Source organism: Lycium barbarum, chromosome 9 (genome assembly GCF_019175385.1).
Source record: "Lycium barbarum isolate Lr01 chromosome 9, ASM1917538v2, whole genome shotgun sequence".
NCBI lineage: Eukaryota > Viridiplantae > Streptophyta > Magnoliopsida > Solanales > Solanaceae > Lycium > Lycium barbarum.
In genome coordinates this window covers 28,363,616-28,383,078 of record NC_083345.1, presented here as the reverse complement: position 1 = coordinate 28,383,078, position 19,463 = coordinate 28,363,616, and positions in this window count along the sequence as shown.

Sequence of the window (19,463 nt, the reverse complement as noted above, 5' to 3'; positions counted from 1 at the left end):
TAAGGGGTTTTTCATATCCAAGGCTTGAATTCGAAATCTCTAGTTAAGGATCGAGGAATCCTATCCATCTGACCACGATCGTTGTTGGTGAAACTTCCATCTTCAGTATTGCTTCAATGTTGTTGTAACGAATTACATTAGATACGAGTGATTGGGCGAAGGTTTTGACTACAATCCTTTTCCTAGCAATATGCTTTTAGCTTTTGGAGATAGCATCTGGCCATACTCCATATCATGTCTGTCAAAACGGCTCTAAACCTGCCAAAGGGGAGTTTCTACTTTCGTTTTTCTTCCTTTTTAGACATTGGTTTTTTTGTTTTGTTTTGCAACTTCTCTTTGTGTTTCTTTATATTATTGTTATTAGGGCTGAAAATCTAGTTAACAACTTATGGGTCCTTCGGTAGCCCAGTAAATTTTGGCTTGGATCCTTTATGTGCCAAAAAATTTATCAAATAATTATGAAAATAGATTTTGGATTCAGTAAATCAAATGAGCTGTAGTAGATCAATCTCCTACTCGAACTTATAATGTTCTAAATTTGGATCCGCCTAAATAATCTCATTAGTGAAAGGTTTTTATTGCTTTTCCTCGAATAATAAGTACTTTGTCACTAATTTCACCGTAATTTGAAATGTCAACCATTACGTTAAGTGGAAGTGGAGATGATAATTCCTCGTGACTCATCTAGATGAGGTTTCGTTGTTTTTTACGTGGTATCTTTTATTCTTCTTTGTGGTTATTGTTATGTTGTTTCTTTGGTAATGTCTGTATTATTTGGATAATATTTTAAAAAAGTAACTAATCATGACAGTGGGGTGACATTTTCAAACTTTTTAATTATCTTGGAGTTCAATTTACTAATCCTTCCTTGATTCCTTATTTTGCCGAAGTACCAACTACAAATAAACAACGACCTTCGTTTCTCAGTTCAGTGGCTGTCTATTTCAGTACCAAAAAAAAGAATTTCACAGCTATAAGTTAAATCAACCTTAGTGGCTTCTAAATCATAATCACAGTATTTGAAATGTCTTCTTCGTGTAGTCCAAAGCAAAAAGAGTAATAGCCACCTATTTTACACTTCAATATTAGTAAAGAGTATTAACAAAGCACATGGCCAATCATCAATCATTCTCCTTTTGTTACATTAGGGCATTAGGCACCAAGAAAGATTTGTCGACTTAGCAACAACTTAGCTTTGTGAATTTAATACTCCAATCATATTAAAACTATGGAAGGATGAGTTTAGTTATCAAAAAAAAATTATGCTTACGAATCATCATCTTGAATATAAAATTGGAAAAGAGGAATAGCTGGTAAGCCAAAAGAAATTAATTTAGATTTCTTTAGGCTCCCATTGAGTTTGATGAAGTATTGATTATCTAATAATTGGTTGGTCTTCAATATCTAATGATGACCCATTTTTTGCCTTGAATATAGGTTAACTCAACTTCTTCCCTACACTCCCAAACAAGGAAACAACACATAGAGAATAACTCTAAAAGCCTGGGCCCAATTTTTTTTTTTTTTTTTGCTTATAAGCTATTTTTAGCTTATAAGCTGCTTTAGATAAGCTAAGCTAAATGGGTCTAGTTATTTTTTTGGGCTTATTTTAAGTACAAAATGGCTTATAAACTAGCCAGCCAAACACTCAAAAAAAGCTGAAAACAGCTTATATTCAGCAATTTATAAGCCAATCTGAATGGGCTCTAATTCTTTTCCCTTTTGCCAGCTGATACGGAGTATATAAGAGTCACTGAACTTGCTTTATTTAAGTCACATACTTAAACTTTTGATAATTAATGAAATGACATTTTTAAATAAAGCAATACAGCTAAATGATAAATTTATTATAATTTTTAAGATTAAAAAAATAAAGGATAAAAGATGATAATGTATTTGCACATCATAATGGAATTTTGGGAGATACCTCAATCATGAACACGAAGTATATGCGGGACAATTGGATCAGTTTTCCATAACCGAAAAAAATGTTAAAATCAATCAAATCTTTCTATAACAGTCTCTTTGAAACAACATTTCACTGTAACAATTAATTTATTTTTATATTATATTTTTCCTCTTTATAATATTTTCTTAAACCTCTAACAACAACACCCATCACTATAGCAAATTAAGTATACATTCTCGGTCAAATTACTACTCTATAGCAACATTACTCAAATATTGGCCGATTTTATTATTTTCCACTTCCGCTACTACTTACTAGTCATTAATTTCATGATAAAAGAAGTAATAGTATTGTTTGTTGTATAAAATCACATACAAAAATAGAATCTCTAAGATAACTAATAATGAGTCTAATATTTTGAACAAATATTTTGGAATCTTTAGTACTTCGGTTTTGGCAAAGAATATTACATCAAGCATACTTAGGTCAATAAAGATTTTTACATCAGAGAATCTGTATATATTTGTATTCCATTTAGACAAAAGTTCTCATCTTTTAAGGTCAAAGTTTAGAGCATTTATGTAAGGTAATTATTACTAATTAATTAATTAATTAGTACCATTCATACCATATGAAATCTAAATGTGAAGCTATTTCTTTTGAGATTTTAAATTGAATAACTTTTTTTTTAACTTTTCTGTAGTATTAAGAAAAAATGAATTATTTTGTTATAGAATGGCCAAATAAGATTTGTTTGTCACATGATTTACATATGTATAATAACTAATCGCTATAAAAAGTAGTTCGGAATCTTATAAAAGAGAATTTAGAAAAATTACAAGGATAACACATCCTGGATTTGATATGTTCTGCTTCTCTTATATGTTAAGGGAATTTAAACATATTTAGATATAAAAAGTTTTGTTTTTAATCCTATTTTTACAATATAACTTTCCCATAAAAAATTCTAAAGGGGATTCAAATGCTTTGAGCCATTGCAGATAGGAGAATGCGTAACGGTGAATTGTTAGCACATATATTGAATTAGCATATTTACTGTGATAAAATGGTGAGTAGCCAGTTGAGGCGTTTTGATATGCTATTATTTCAATTTAATATTGGCTTCTATAGAGGATGATTTAAGTAGATTCGTCTGGTAAAAAGGCACCCTCTGAGGCAAAGAAAGCAATGATGTATGACATGTGCGTGAATGAATCATAGTTTTCCTGGGCTGGTCACGGTGCTATGATTGAACCATCTAGGCAATCACCAAATTTCCCTACCTTACTATTAAAGTCATTATCCAATATCAAGTCTAAAATAAGCTTAATAAGCAATTCAATTCCGTTTGGAAAAAAGAAGGGGGGATATTCATTGGTTTTGACTTTTTTTAAAAATTCCAAGTTGTTATAAAATAAAGACTATAAAGTAAATACAATAGAGAGAAGTATATAGAGAGAAACTAATTGTCTGTATAACTTCTAAAAATGAACTCCTATTTATAGGAGAAAATAAGTGAACAATTTGGTGGCTATAAGTGAACAACTTGGTGGCCACACATACTTCGTGCCCAAGAATTTTGGTGGGCATCTAACTTACAACACTTCCCCTTGGATGTCCATTAATTAGATGATGCGCCTCGTTAAAACCTTATTAGAAAAACCCCTGCGGGAAAAAAATCCTAATGTGGGAAAAAAAAAATCCTAATGAAGGAAAAAGAGTATGCATATCTAGTAATACGTTTTGAGAGCTGCCTCATTAAAAACCTTACCAAGAAAACCCAATGGGACAAAACTTGGTTAAGGAAAAAAGAGTACAACACGTATTTCACTCCCCCTGTCAAAGACCAAGATTCAGATGTCGGAGTCTTCGCATTCCAATCTTGAATATCATCTTCTCAAGAGTTGACGTAGGCAAAGATTTGGTGAACAAATCTGCAGAATTGTCACTTGCACGGATTTGTTGCACATCAATACCACCATTCTTCTGGAGATCATGTGTAAAGAATAACTTTGGTGAAATGTGCTTCGTTCTATCTTTTATTATGAAACCTCCTTTTAATTGAGCTATGCATGCAACATTATCTTTATATAATACTGTGGGTATTTTTTGAATCACACTTCAAGCCACATCTTTCTCTGATGAAATGTATCACTGATCTCAACCACACACATTCTCTACTTGCTTCATGAATAGTGATTATCTCAGCATGATTTGAAGAAGTAGCAATAATGGACTACTTTGTAGATCGCCATGATACAGTAGTACCTCCACATGTAAACAGATAGCCTGTTTGAGATCGAGCTTTATGTGGATCAGATAAATAACCTGCATCTGCATAACCAACAAGATCTGTGCTACCTTCGTTAGTATAAAACGGACCCATATCGCTAGTTCCCTTCAGATATCGCAATAAATGCTTAACTTCGATCCAATGTCTTCGTGTAGGAGAAGAGCTATATCTTGCTAGCAAATTAACAAAGAACGCTATGTCAGATCTTGTAGTGTTAGCAAGATACATAAGTGCACCAATTGCACTAAGATATGGTACTTCAGGACCAAGAAGCTCTTCATTTTCTTTCTGAGGTCAGAACGGATCTTTACTCACTTCAAGTGAGCAAACAACCATTGGAGTACTTAAAGGTTGCGCATTGTCCATGTAAAATAGTTTTAAAACTTTTTCGGTATAAGCAGATTGATGGACAAAGATCCCGTCTGCTAAATGTTCAACCTGCAAACCAAGACAAAGTTTTGTTTTCCCGAGATCTGTCATCTCAAATTTTTTCTTTAAATATTCAATTGCCTTTTGGAGCTCTTCTGGAGTTCCAATTAGGTTTATGTCATCAACATAAACAGCAATTATAACAAACTCTGATTTTGTTTTCTTAATAAAAACACATGGACAAATGGCATCATTTATATAACCTTCATTTACCAAGTACTCACTGAGGCGATTGTACCACATGCGCCCTGATTGTTTTAGACCATACACCGATCTTTGTAATCTAATTGAATACATCTCCCGAGTCTTTGAACTAATTGCTTCAGGCATTTTAAATCCTTTAGGAATTTTCATATAGATTTCATTATCAAGTCAGCCATAAAGGTAAGCTGTAACCACATCCATCAGATGTATCTCAAGGTTTTCATGTACAGCTAAACTGACGAGTTATCGAAATGTTATGCCATCCATAACGGGTGAATATGTTTCTTCATAGTCGATATTGGGTCTTTGAGAAAATACTTATGCAACAAGGCGTGCCTTGTATCTCACAATTTCATTTCTCTCATTCATTTTCCGCACAAAGACCCATTTGTGGCCAACTGGTTTTGCACCATTAGGCGTTTGGACTACCGGTCCAAAAACCTCACGTTTGGCAAATGAATTCAATTCTGATTGAACTGGCTTTTGCCATTTTGGCCAATCATATCTTCGTCGACATTCTTCGACAGATTGAGGTTCTTGATCCTCAATGTCTTTCATAATATTCAGTGCAACATTATATGCAAAATCATTATCCACCATAATCTTCGATCGATTAAAATCTATCCCATCACCAGAAGAACTCAATGATAGTTCTTTACTCACTTGAGTCTCGGGTTCCCTAATATCTTTAGGATTAATCAGATCTTGAACATCTTCATGATATTCTTTCATAGTATCATTCTGATCATTTTTCATGTTTCTTTTTCTAGGATTTTTATCCTTAGAAGTTAGAACCCAATGGCCTACCACGCTTCATGCGTGTATGAGATTCAGAGGCTATGACACTAGTAGATTTTCCCTTTGGAACATCAATTCGGATAGGCACATTCTCTGCACGGATATGTGACTTAGTTATTCTTTTCAAATCAGTAAATGCTCTGGCATTTGATTTGTTATTTTTTGCAAGTGAATGATCTTCTGGATCTGCTGTTCACATATAGGGGCACGTGGATAAAAAATGAGATAGTGATGAAACTCTCCACACAATTTCTCTTTTGATTTCTTTTCTCTCTCCCCCTAATTGTGAAATATTTGTTTCATCAAATCGACAATTTGTAAATTGAGCAGTGAATAAATCTCCCGTCAATGGCTCAAGATAGCAAATAATAGAGGGTGATTCAAACCCAACATATATTCCTAACCTTCTTTGAGAGCCCATCTTAATGCGTTGTGGTGGTGCTACCAGCACATATACAACATAACCAAATATTTGGAGATGAGCAATATTTGGTTCATGACCAAATACTAATTGTGACGGGGAGTATTTATTATAATGAGTCGGTTTGAGACGAATAAGAGATGTTGCATGTAAGATAGCATGACCCCAGACGGTAGTGGGCAACCATGTTTTCATAAGTAGTGGTCTTGCTAACAATTGTAGTTGTTTAATAAATGACTCAGCAAGGCCATTTTCAGTGTGAACATGAGCTACAGGATGTTCAACTTTTATCCCAACTGACAAACAATAATCATCAAAAGATTGAGACGTAAATTCTCCGGCATTATCGAGGCGTATAGCCCTAATGAGATAATCCGAAAATTGTGCCCTTAAGCGTATTATTTGTGCCAATAATTTCGCAAATGCCAGGTTGCGAGACGATAGGAGGCACACATGAGACCATCTTAAAGATGCGTCTATTATGACCATAAAATATCTGAATGACCCACAAGGTGGATGAACAAGTCTGCATATATCCCCATGTATACGCTCTAGAAAGACAGGGGATTCAATGTCAACTTTCATTGGTGATTGCTTAGCTATCAATTTACCCTGATAACAAGCCGCACATGAAAATTCACCACTTTCAAGAATCTTCAGGTTCTTAAGTGGATGCTCGTTTGAATTTCCAATAATTTGTCTCATCATTATTGATCCAGGGTGACCTATTCGGTCATGCCAAAGCACAAAAATACTTGAATCATTAAACTTCTGGTTTATGATCGAGTTTGCTTCAATTGTACTAATTTTTGCATAATACAGACCAGAAGACAAAGTTGGTAATTTCTCCAAAACATATTTCTAGCCAGAGACATTCTTTGTAATGGCAAGATATTCATTATTTATTTTATTTAATGTCTCAATGTGATACCCATTACAGCGGATATATTTGAAACTTAACAAGTTTCTTGGGGATTTAGAAGAGAATAATGCATCTTCTATAACAAGTTTCGTCCCCTTAGGCAGAAATATAATAGCTCTTTTGGAGCCTTCAATCAATTTTGAATTGCAAGAAATTGTATTAACATTTCCCCTTTTCCTACGCAAATGAGAAAAGTATTTCTCATCTTTGAATATGGCATGCGTTGTTCCACTATCAATCACACAAATATCTTCATGATTGATCATTGATCCAAATAAAATTTGAGGAATTTCCATATATTCTTCAAAATGAAAGAATAGACAAAGTGAACATGAAAGTAGATATTAAACAATTATTAAACAAAGCATTACACAAACTTTATTTACATAACTATTCTAGCTAATAGTAACAACATGGATGAAAATATCTAAACTATTACAGATCCATCACCGATCAGATGATCTATTTTTCCTTCAGGAAGTTCAAAGAAATCTGTCACATCTAGATGCATGGGCTCAACATTATCTTCAGAAATTAAATTTACTCAACATTATCTTCAGAAATAAAATTTACTTCAGCATTCTTTTCTGCCTTTTTGAGGAAGGCTTGATAAAGCTTAACTAGATGCTTTGGCGTACGATAGGTACGTGACTAGTGCCCCTTTCCTCCACATCGGTAGCATTTATTTTCTGAATCTTTCTTTTGCACAGCTTCATGCTTTTCATCCTTCTTTTTACACTATTGGTGGTGAAGGGTATTATTTGGTGCAAGACGAGAATCATGATTAAAATTTCTTCCTCGACCACAGCCATGACCATGATTGGGGCCACGCCGAGAATGGCGAAAATTAGCCTCATTCACTTCAGGGAATGAGGTAGTACCAATAGGTCAGCTTTTATGATTTTTCGTTAATAATTCATTATGTTGTTCAGCCACTAGAAGATGTGAGATTAGATCAGAATATTTCTTGAACTTCATCTCTCGGTATTGTTACTGCAGGAGCATACTCGAGGCAGGAAAAGTGGAAAATGCTTTCTCCAACATATCATGATCAGTGATATTTTCACCACATAATTTCAACTGAGAAATAATTTTACACATGACAAAATTATACGCCCAAATAGATTTAAAATCTTGTAGCCTCAAATGGATCCAATCAAAACATGCTTATGGAAGCACAACCATCTTCAGGTGGTCATATCTATCTTTTAAATTATTCCACAACATAAGAGTATCTTTAGCAGTGAGATATTCCATTTTTAAGCTCTCATCAAGATGATGGCGAAGGAATATCATTGCCTTGGCACGGTCTTGATTCGATGCCTGATTTTTATCTTTGATGGTGTCTGCCAGACCCATCACATCCAGATGAATTTCGGCATCAAGTACCCAAGACAGGTAGCTTTTGCCAGATATATCTAAGGCAACAAATTCACGTTTAGAAAGATTTTCCATTAATTAAGAAAAAAAAAGTCAATACCTTCGAGGCTTTCAAAGTATTTGCTCGAGATGGCAGAGTCTCGTGCTGATAACGTATTATAAAATAAAGACTATAAAGTAAATACACCTGAAAGAAGTATATAGAGAGGAACTAATTGTCTCAATAACTTCTACAAATGAACTCCTATTTATAGGAGAAAATAAGTGAACAATTTGGTGGCCATAAATGAATAACTTGGTGGGTCACACATACTTGGTGCCCAAGAATTTTGGTGGGCATCCAACTTACAACACAAGTCACAATTTTATTACCACTTTATGTAAAAAAAAAAATACAGTTTGTAGAGGGGAGGGAGGGGATATCCTGGCCCTCTAGAGTAATTTGTGGGTCTCAAGCAAGCATCAAGCCCCTTCTATTTGAAAACAACAACAACAAAACTTAATCCTATAGTGGTAATAAAGCTAAAGAGGTCAAGGTGGCTCCAAGTTTAGCACACTTGGTCTCTTTCTCCTGACTCGGAAGGATGGCAGTTGCAATCTATCAACATTAAGTAAATCAAATGTCATCTATCAACATTAAGTAAACCTTTGATTTGTCATGGCATAATATCGAACCATATATAGATATGTGTATCTTGTAGCTGGTGACTTAAAGAAACCATTTTGTCTGCAACTTGATTGTCCTCTCTATAACAGTGTTGAAATGAGATTCCTCTATCATACATCAGCCTTTGAATTTTTGTAACTGTTTCTTCAATCAAGGAACTGTCCATTCATATCTTGGGTGCATTTAAGTAGGAGTAAAGAGTCGGTTCCCCCCCCCCCCCCCCCCCCCAAATGAATGTTATGCCTTGCCAATACACCATTCAAGTCCAAACAATATAGCAACAACCTCTGCCTAGTTGCTGCTTCCTTGGCTAGAGGGGGGTCGTATACCATCAGGGCTTTGCCAGAGTGATCCCTGACCACCCCTCCACCACAAATGCTATCCTTGTAGCTCCCATCACTGTTGAACTTGACAAAGAGAATAGTCGGCTTTATTATAGCACTCTTTTGGAAAACCTTTCCACTAACTTGAGATTATAGAGTTTGCATGTGTCCTCCCATGTATTTTCAACAACTACCCAATTTGAAATGTTATGTAGTAATTTGGACTATGTTAAAGAGATTAGGCTTTTGGACCTCATCACTGATGGCTTTTTACCACCAAATTAGCTAGCATACCTCGACCCCCACAATTCTCAAACAATGATAGGTGTCATGATCCTGCAAACATAAGCAGCTAAAAAAATTTCGCACTTAAAATTTCAGCACTTAAGAGCTTGTTTGGCCTAACAGCGAAAAACTACTTATTTTGAGAAGTGCTTTTTTTAAAAGCGCTTTTAAAAAAAGTACTTTTCGTGAGAAGCATTTTGTGTTTGTCCAATTCATTTGAAATGTGCTTATGACGACTTTTAAAAAACAGATTGTGTTTGACTAATCTTCTTAAAAAAGTGCATTACGAAAAAGGACAAGACGTTTACCATTAAGATTGTTTTACAAAGAGAAATTATTTTAAATATCTATTATGGAAGACTTCAATTAAATTTTTACTTTTATTTAATTAAAATTTAATAATGCATATTAAAATTTTCAATTAATATAATACATAGATAAATAAAAAATAAATATTAAATATTGATATAATATCAACACGATGATTTAAATATACTAAAAAACTACAACCAAAAAAAATTTAAAATCATTCCACAAATTAAAATTTAACACAGAGAATTATTGATTAGAAATTAATGGATTAATGAGGGATATGCTCGGTAAATATGTATTTATGGCAGAGATATTGTTGTTTAGAAAAAATTAATTTTCTGCTTCTGGTTCTCTCCAACCGCAGAAAAACTACTTCTGCTTCTACATAAAAGCAGTTTTACTAATTAGCCTAATACCTCAAATATCCAAAATAAGTGTTTTTTCTCGGAAAAAAAAGGCTTTTGGCCTCAAAACCGCTAGGCCAAATAGGCTCCTAGAGAGCATCATCCTTGGGTTCAATCTAGAGAAAGGAATCCCAATCATTCCAACCAAAATACTCCACAGCTTCTGGGCAAACTGTCCCTTATAGAACAGATGCTCACAGTTTTTCTCTCCGGGAGTCATGAATGGTTCAGGGCGGCAACAACAAGTAACACTCAAATCAATACCAAATCTCCCAATTTTGTCTACTGTTGCCACTTTATTGTGTGCTGCTCACCAGATCATAAAAGTTATTTTGTAAGGAACATCCCTGTGCCAAATATTTTTGTCAAAGACTGAGATCTCAATTTTCTGTCTCAAAGAGTTCCAGGTAAAAAAAAAAAAAGAAAAAAAAACTGATAATTTACCATTTGTGCTAAGAGACCACACTGCTATGTCATCTAGGTCCTGATTGAGAGCAATTTAAACAATATTCACCAAGGTCTTGACTGTTTTAGGGGTGGGTTTAAAAGTGTTGTCCTGTCCCATCACCATTTCTATACACCTTACAGACTCTGGTGTTGTCATATTTTGCATCATCAGGTAGGTTGCTATTAAGGGGACCAAAGTTTGTCCAATTGTCATACCAAAAGCTAAGATTGCCTCTTCCTACTTTCCACAGAATATATTGCTCAACTTCAAACTTGATCATAGATACTGCTTGCCAACTGTGGGACTGGCCAACAATCCATCTCTTAAACTCAAGGTGGTGGATGTTGCAATATTTAGCCCTGCAAAACTGAAACCAAATAAAGTTAGTAGTTCTGAGTTTCCACCATTGCTTTGTTGTGAAAGCTTTGCAAATATCATCAACTCTTCTAAAGTTAGCCCCTCCCTCTCTTTCTAAGGAAAACATAGTTTATGCCAAGCTATCTAATGACGTCTAGTGTTGTTGTCTTATCCATACCAGAAGAATCTTGCAAGGTATCTTTCAGTGTCTTCAATGGCTCATTTAGTCGGGTGTACTGCTGCTAAGGTGTAGATGATCAAAGCCAAGAGGACATGACTGATGAGAATAACTTTTCCTCCAGTGGATAGAAGCTTCAAGTGCCAGCCTCTGACCCCGTTGATAACTTTGGGGACCATAGAAGAGAAGAATTCATTCTTCTTTCTCCTAGAGTATAAGGGACATCCCAAGTACTTAAAGGGGAGTGGTTAAAATTTCATCCCTTTAAGTGTCTCCAATCTATTGATGGTTTCCAAGTCTGTCTTAGCAACAGAGAAGCTACATTTTGTCTTGTTGATCTTCTGGCTTGATATAGACTCATATTTTGCCAAAGTTTTAAGGATTAATCTAACAGATGTTCTACCACCATTGCAAAATAAAATGGTATCATCTGCAAAAGCAAGGTGGTAAATTTGAGGGCCTTGGGTGTTCATAGAAAAACCAATAAACCTCTTGATCCTATTCAGCTTGTCGAGGGATTGAGAGAGCAATTCAACTGATAACACAAAAAAGGAAGGGAAAAGGGGGTCACCCTATCTATGTACCCTTCCTGATTTGAAAAAACCATGCCTTCCTTCATTTATAATATGAGAGTACCAGGTTGAGATGAATCTCAACACAATATCCACCTATCTTTCATCAAAGTCCAGTTTCCTCAACATGTTGTAGAGGAAAGACTAGGACACCCTATCATGGGCCTTAGCCATATCTAGTTTCATCATTAAATTTTCCCCATTTATTGGTTTCCCAATATCATTGACAATTTCCTGAGCTAAGATAATATTTTCAATTATTTCCCTCCGCTTCACAAAGTCACTTTGATTTGGGGAGATAATTCTAGGAAGAGCAGTGAGCAATTTAGAGATGATTTTGTAGGACACATTACATAAGATAATGGGCCTTAAGCCAGTAAAATGTTGGGAAAATCAACTATAGGAATCATGACCAAACAAATATGAGTGAAGAACTTTAGGAGAGGGGCACCTTTAAAAAAAGCTTTCACAGCAAAGAAAATATCATCAAAGATGATGGACCAAGAGCTTTGGTAGAACTTGTCACTTAGTCCATTAGGGTCAGGGGCACTGTCAGGGTCAAGTTAGAAAACAACTTTTATCTCTTCTCTGATTAGAGTGGAAAACAACATTCTATTGTCCTCTTCAGTAACTAACCTCTAGATCACATCCAAGGAATTGGGATCCTCATATTAGTTCAACAATTAATTTTTTATTGACAGTAAGCTGAACTTTAAAAAAGTTCAATCTAACTAGTAAATACATTCTAAAATATTAATCAAAATTCATTTAGTTTGAATTTTGAGAAGAATATTGAAGTTATATTGTAAAGTGAAAAATAGATCACTAGGATTTTAACCTTGAGGTTGTGTTAAATTTTTCCTAACAACATATACAAAAGTAAACAGTATGGTTTAGTTCAATTTTTCAGTTTCCCATGAAACCCCTAAACACATATAAAGGGTAAAAACTTACTCACACAAGGTGTTCACACCAAATCAATATAGCTTATCATGGTTAAGTGAACTAATGAAGTAAACATTCATGTTAATAAACATTCATGTTAATTTATGATTAAGTAAAAGAACTCAATATTAAAATACATGACATGTATGTATTGATTTGGTGTAAACACCTAATGCTACGCAAAATGTTCAATTTTCAAAAGATCATTCTCGGTTGTTATTCAAAAGGTCCTATATTGAACATTTTGAGGCAATTATAGTTCATAGAAGGTAATTAATTCTCTTTGGTCAATAAAAATAGATTTCAATGTTTTTTTTAATGAGTTTAACCAATTTATCATGAAAGGTACATAAAAAAAATAGCGTGTTGATAATCCTGTAAATATAAGTTATCTTCCTTCGTATGTAAAAGGAGTATAAATAATCAATTAAATTTTGGAATGCTTCATGACGTGGTCGTGCTTCTTTTTTGAAGTACTGTATTTTCTTCATCTTCTTTTTCTCCCCACTAGGAGATACTGTATATCACTGGATTTGCTTTATTTAAGTCACATGACCACATTCATTTTTTTAATAATTAATGAAATGTTCTTTCCTAATAAAGTACTAACTAAACGATAAATTTTAGAATTTTAAAAAGAAGATAAAAGATCATAATGAATATGGAGGGAAGTGAATATATATGGCAAGAGCTTAAAGTTAATTATACACATAGACGATTATAAGTTTTTGAATATATATGCATTAATTAAACGAATTCAAATCGTTAATCCCCTCCAAAAAGAGTATAATGGTTCTATACATCAATTAAATCAAAATCTTAGCTCCATCTTTGTGTGTATGAGCTGTTCACCTTTTAATTCGCAGGGTCCAAGATAATCTTATTTGAGGAATGCATATAAAAGGATATAAATCATGAATATAGCTGTGAGAATGCATTATTAGCATACTGAATTAGCATATTTCATGATAGAATGGCGAATGTTAAACGTATAAAATTAACACTATGCTTATAGCTTGTTTAACAATTTTTTTGATTTTCCATTCGGTGTCTGGTATTTGTATTGACTCGACTAAATCTGAATTTGTATTGGAAAGTCCCACATTGAAGGTAAAGTCTAATAAAAACGATTTCACATTCAGGGTTTGAATTTGAAATTTTTAACTAAGAATTAGACGTTTTGATATGTTATTAATTTAAAATATTAATGGCTCGTATTATAGAGGATGATTTACTTGAAGATGAAGTAATTTTTTCTGAAAAAAAGACAGAAGCAATGATGTAGGCATGTGCGTGAATGAATCATAGTTTTATGGGGAGGACAATTTCCCTACGGGATGAAAGCAACTCATATGAGTGACCCATCTAGGCAATCACCTAACTATTCATACCTTTCTATTAAAGTCATCATTCAATATCAATTTTGAAATTATTTTAACAAGTCATTCAGTTCCGTTAAACAAGTATTTTAAAATATTGATCGACGTTCATGTAGTTTGAATTTTGAACATAAAAAATAATCAAATACTTTACGATGAAGTGTACTTGATTTCTCAAATCTGGATTGTTTTAATTTCTCTCTATGTTAATTGAAGATCAAGAAGATTAGAATGGTAAAAATGTTAACGGCTCTATCAATAAGTTTATCAGTTAAGTTGATCAATTTGTTTGAATAATAGACTTTATGCTTTTTGAAGTTTGTTTTTGAGGAACAATACAATTGTGTGCTCATCTTTTATTCCATCGCGAATTATTTGATTCTTGTTGATGAAATGGACAACTCAAGAATCAAGACTTTGAGTTCCTAATTCTTGTCCCATTTCATTATTCACTTGACATTGCCCAAGAGGCAACTTGAAAGATAAAAGCACCAACAAGGCTTGATGTAAAGATTGAATAAGATTTTTTCACCTTAATCAGTAATTTCTGTTCGAGCCTTAAATATGAAAAAAAAAAAAAATTCACCTTAATCAGTAATTTCTGTTCGAGCCTTAAATATGAAAAAAAAAATCATTTCAGGAAGTGTTTTGCCCTTAATAAATCTTATGTGATGCGAATTCAAATTAGCTAGAGCCCAATACAAATACTAAACATATAACGGAAAATAAAATTTAAAAAAAGTTAAAAAAACAAGAGGGCATGATAAACGTGGGCCATATAGAAATGAAGAAGAATATTGTGACGATTGAAGAGCCGTGAGCGTTGCCACCGGCCAAGCCGCCCCACTTTTTTTTAAAGCACACCAACCTGTAGCTGTATGTATTCTACTTTCTTCATCATATTCTATTTCCACATAAGCACATTTTGGCACCAACCGTAGAGTGGGTAGATGCTGACCAATATTTCTTATTTATCAGATTTTAAATCTTATACTAAGACCTCTCTATACCGCATATAATAATAACAACACCTTTTTATAACAGTTAAATTTTTTTGAAATAAATTTTTTATGTTATATTTTAATTTTCTATAATAATATTTTATCTATAACAGCAATAACTAAGTGACCAACTTTATAACAACGCGATCTTTATAAAATCACCCTGCATATAATAACTATCTTCTTTTTGATAATATAATTATTAACCATCTTTATAAAAATAGAATATCTATGACTACCAATAAGAAGTGTAGAGATTTTGGCCAAATATTTGATCCTCTACTATACCATTTATGACAAAGATATTATATATATATATATATATATATATATATCATTAAAGATTTTTCTCCTTATATAAAGTGTGATTAAGCTAAAATTTAGCAATTAAAAATAAAAAAGTAGATTTTATGAATCTTTTTTGCTATAACAATGAAGTATTATTTAAATGTCAATGATGTTATAGGTGTATTGCAACCATTCTCTATAACAGAAAAAAAAAAATCGGATCCAACAATGCTGTTATAAAGAGGCTTGATTGTATATTGATCGTATAAAAATATTTCTATAATTTGATCATGCGAAAAGAATGAAATTATCTACTATAATAGATTAAACTATGTCTATAGTGTAAAAAAAAAAAAAAACAATTACTAATAATATTTTATAATTAGTATTAATAGATAATAAAAAAGGTAAATTACCTATTATAATATATTAGACTATATTGCTAGTAAAAATTATTTTACCGGTACTACAGTATAATTTAAAACACCACTTTAAAGAATGGGGTATCTTTTGATATATTTTATTTCATCATTTCAACGATGCATTTAATTTTTGCGTACAATTTATTAGTCTATTGTCTGCTGCTTCTTATGTCAACGTTAACATTTTACTAACGCAACTTTTCTCTCTCCTCATAATGCACACAGTGAATTTTATAAATTTCTTTATTTTTTACACTAGAGAAACTAATACAAGTGGTACACACACTACATATAGTGTCTTATAGCAACCACGAGGTCACAATTGTTACAAATTCAATTCTAGTGACTTTTTTTATTAACGTTTTTAATTTTGAACTTTTTTAATTTCCCGTTGAGAAGCACTGGAAATAGGAGGAGTTGGACAAGTTGGAAATTCCGAATTGTTTTTTTAAGGATGGAATTATTCGCCATTAATTAGAAGATATCTTGAGTTCTAATCTTAAAAATGAAAAAGAAAGAAATTGCGAGAAAGTATTTCTTTCTTTAGAAAATCCATAAGATGCGAATTGAAATTAGTAAAGCAGTTATTACTATAGAAACTTCCATGTGATACTAATTAAAATTAGTAAAATTAGCGACTACTATAGAAAATTTCATGCGAAAAGAAATTAATAAAGAAAGTGAGTATTAATGGATGGTTTATTATATAAAAAAAATGGTTGAATAGATGCGGAGGAAATGAATTTTTAGTCCTTTACAAACTCTTTTTAGTTTTATGATTTTTTTACAAGAGATTTTCATTTCTTTCACATAAGAGATCTGGAAAAAGCACATAAGAGATCTGAAAAAAAATATTTGCTTTAATTCAAATTGTAAGAGGCCAATAGATCTTATTTTCCCAATAAATGTGTAGTTATTACTATTAGAGTCAAAATTTTGGGTCATTATATACAAAACATCTTCCAAATTTGTCCAAACCGAAGGGTAATCTTGTCTTTTACATGGTTCCTCATACAATAAATGAGAAAATACACAAATACTCCCCAAAGTATACTCGAATTAATTATAACGCACCCAACTTTTGCGGGTGACCTATTACCCCAGTGACCTTATTTTTTCTGTATTTTTGTACCATTTTTCGGCTGACGTGGCACAAAAAAATTTGATGCCCAGTTGCCACTCTCCGCCACATTGGTGCCACGTCACTGTCACGTCAGTGCCACTTTTTTTTTTTTTTCATTTGATTTTTCTTTTATTAATTATATTTACATTAATTAACCTCTAATTAACCATTAAACCCTCCATTAATTTTATCTTCTCCATTACTAAACCCTTCTTCTTCTTCTTCTTCTTCTTCTTCTTCTTCTTCTTCTTCTTCTTCTTCATTTCAAGAAATTAATCAACCCATATTCTTCCTCCATTAACACAACACACACACATTCAAGCCATTTTCTTCCTCCATTAACACACACACACATTCAATCCATTTTCTTCCTCCATTAACACACACACATTCAGCCCATTTTCTTCCTCCATTAACACATGCATTCAATTTCATCATTAATCATAAATATCTTTTCAAGAAATCAACAAACCCATTTTCTTCCTCCATTAAGTTGAGGGGGCATTTGACTATTTTCTCAAATAAACGATGAAGAAATTGCACGAACTGCCACAAATATTGGTTTGCTTTATTTCTTCAAAATAAACAATGAAGAAATTGCACGAACTGCCCTTCAAATGGACTGGTTGCTCAAAAATGTTTATTGCACGAACTGCCCTTAATTGTTTATATTGTTTATTTCTTCAAAATAAACAATGAAGAAATTGCACGAACTGCCCTTCAAATGGACTGGTTGCCCTTCAATGTGTGTGTGTTAATGGAGGAAGAAAATGAGTTGAATGTGTGTGTGTTAATGGAGGAAGAATATGAGTCGATTAATTTCTTGAAATGAAGAAGAAGAAGGGTTTAATGATGAAGAAGATAAAATTAATGGAGGGTCTAATGGTTAATTGGAGGTTAATTAGTGTAAATATAATTAATAAAAGAAAAATCAAATGAAAAAAAAGAAAGGAAAAGTGGCACCAATGTGGCAGTGACGTGGCGTCGATGTGGCAGAGAGTGTTGCACACTCTCCACTGTGCAACTGAGCATCAATTTTTTTTTGTGCCACGTCAGCTAAAAAGGGTACAAAAATACAGAAAAAATAAGGCCAGAGGGGTAATAGATCGCCCACAAAGGTTGGGTGCGTCATAATTAATTCGAGTATACATTGGGGGGGGGGGGGGGGGTATTTATGTATTTTCTCGACAATAAATGCATAAAATTGGAGATGAATTGATTAAATGACCCTTAAAACATATAACAGATTGCCTTTGTATTATGTCAAAATTTATACATGGGGTCGTAATAGGGTCATTTGTCATTTTTGTAAGGGAAAATGGTCAAATATACCCCTCTACTTTAGTTTAATAGTTAAATATACTATTCATTAGTCAAAGTAGACAAATATACCCCTTCCGTTAGTCAAAGTAAATAAACATACCCCTTCCGTTAAGAAAGTACACAAATATATCCCTCATTAATTACCCGATTTAATTTAAAAAAAATCATGCCCGACCCGCCCCGACTCGCAAACTAAATTCTTTCCACCCAAATATACCCACCACCACTACAACCGACCCAACACAACCACCACCATCACAACCAGTAAATTCTTCATAACCATCCTTAACCACAACCCCAATTGTTTTGTGCCTAAAACTTCAAGAGATTGTTGATTTTTAGTTTTTAATTTTAGATTGGAGGGCCGTTGTTTAGAAAGGAGGATTGTGGCAGGGATTTTCTTGCCTTTTTGAGCCTAAAGCTTTCATTTTTATTGATTTTAATGTTGCTAGCTACCTGGATATGTGATACAGTGATACTTGAAGAAATTTATCTCAGTTTGCTCCAAGTCAAAGCTCTCTGTTGGATACCTAAGTATTTTATAAAGTGTGAAATATTATAATAATCATGTTTGACTGATGACAATCATGCTTTCTCTGTTATTTTGCATATGATATTTAATACTGTATTAAGGATTTAATGTATTTACTGAGGTCGAATGATCTTTTTTGTTTTGTTCAGTGATGTCCGAGGACATGGCTAAGGATGGTTATGAAGAATTTACTGGTTGTGGCGGTGGTGGTTATGTTGGGTCGGTTGTGGTGATGGTGGGTATATTTGGGTGGAAAGAATTTAATTTGCGGGTCGGACATGGTTTTTTTTTAAGTTAAATCGGATAATTAATGGTGGATTTGGGGATTCTGTCAACTGAGGGGTATATTTATGTACTTTCTTAACGGAAGGGGTATATTTATCTACTTTGACTAACGGAGGGTATATTTAACTATTAAACTAAATTAGAGGGGTATATTTGACCCTTTTGCCCCTTTTTGTAAAGACCTTTTAATTAATTCCTCAAAATTGGACGGACGTTACTCTTAACTGTGCCTACTTTTTGTCATTTTCTTGTCCTTTTTTGCC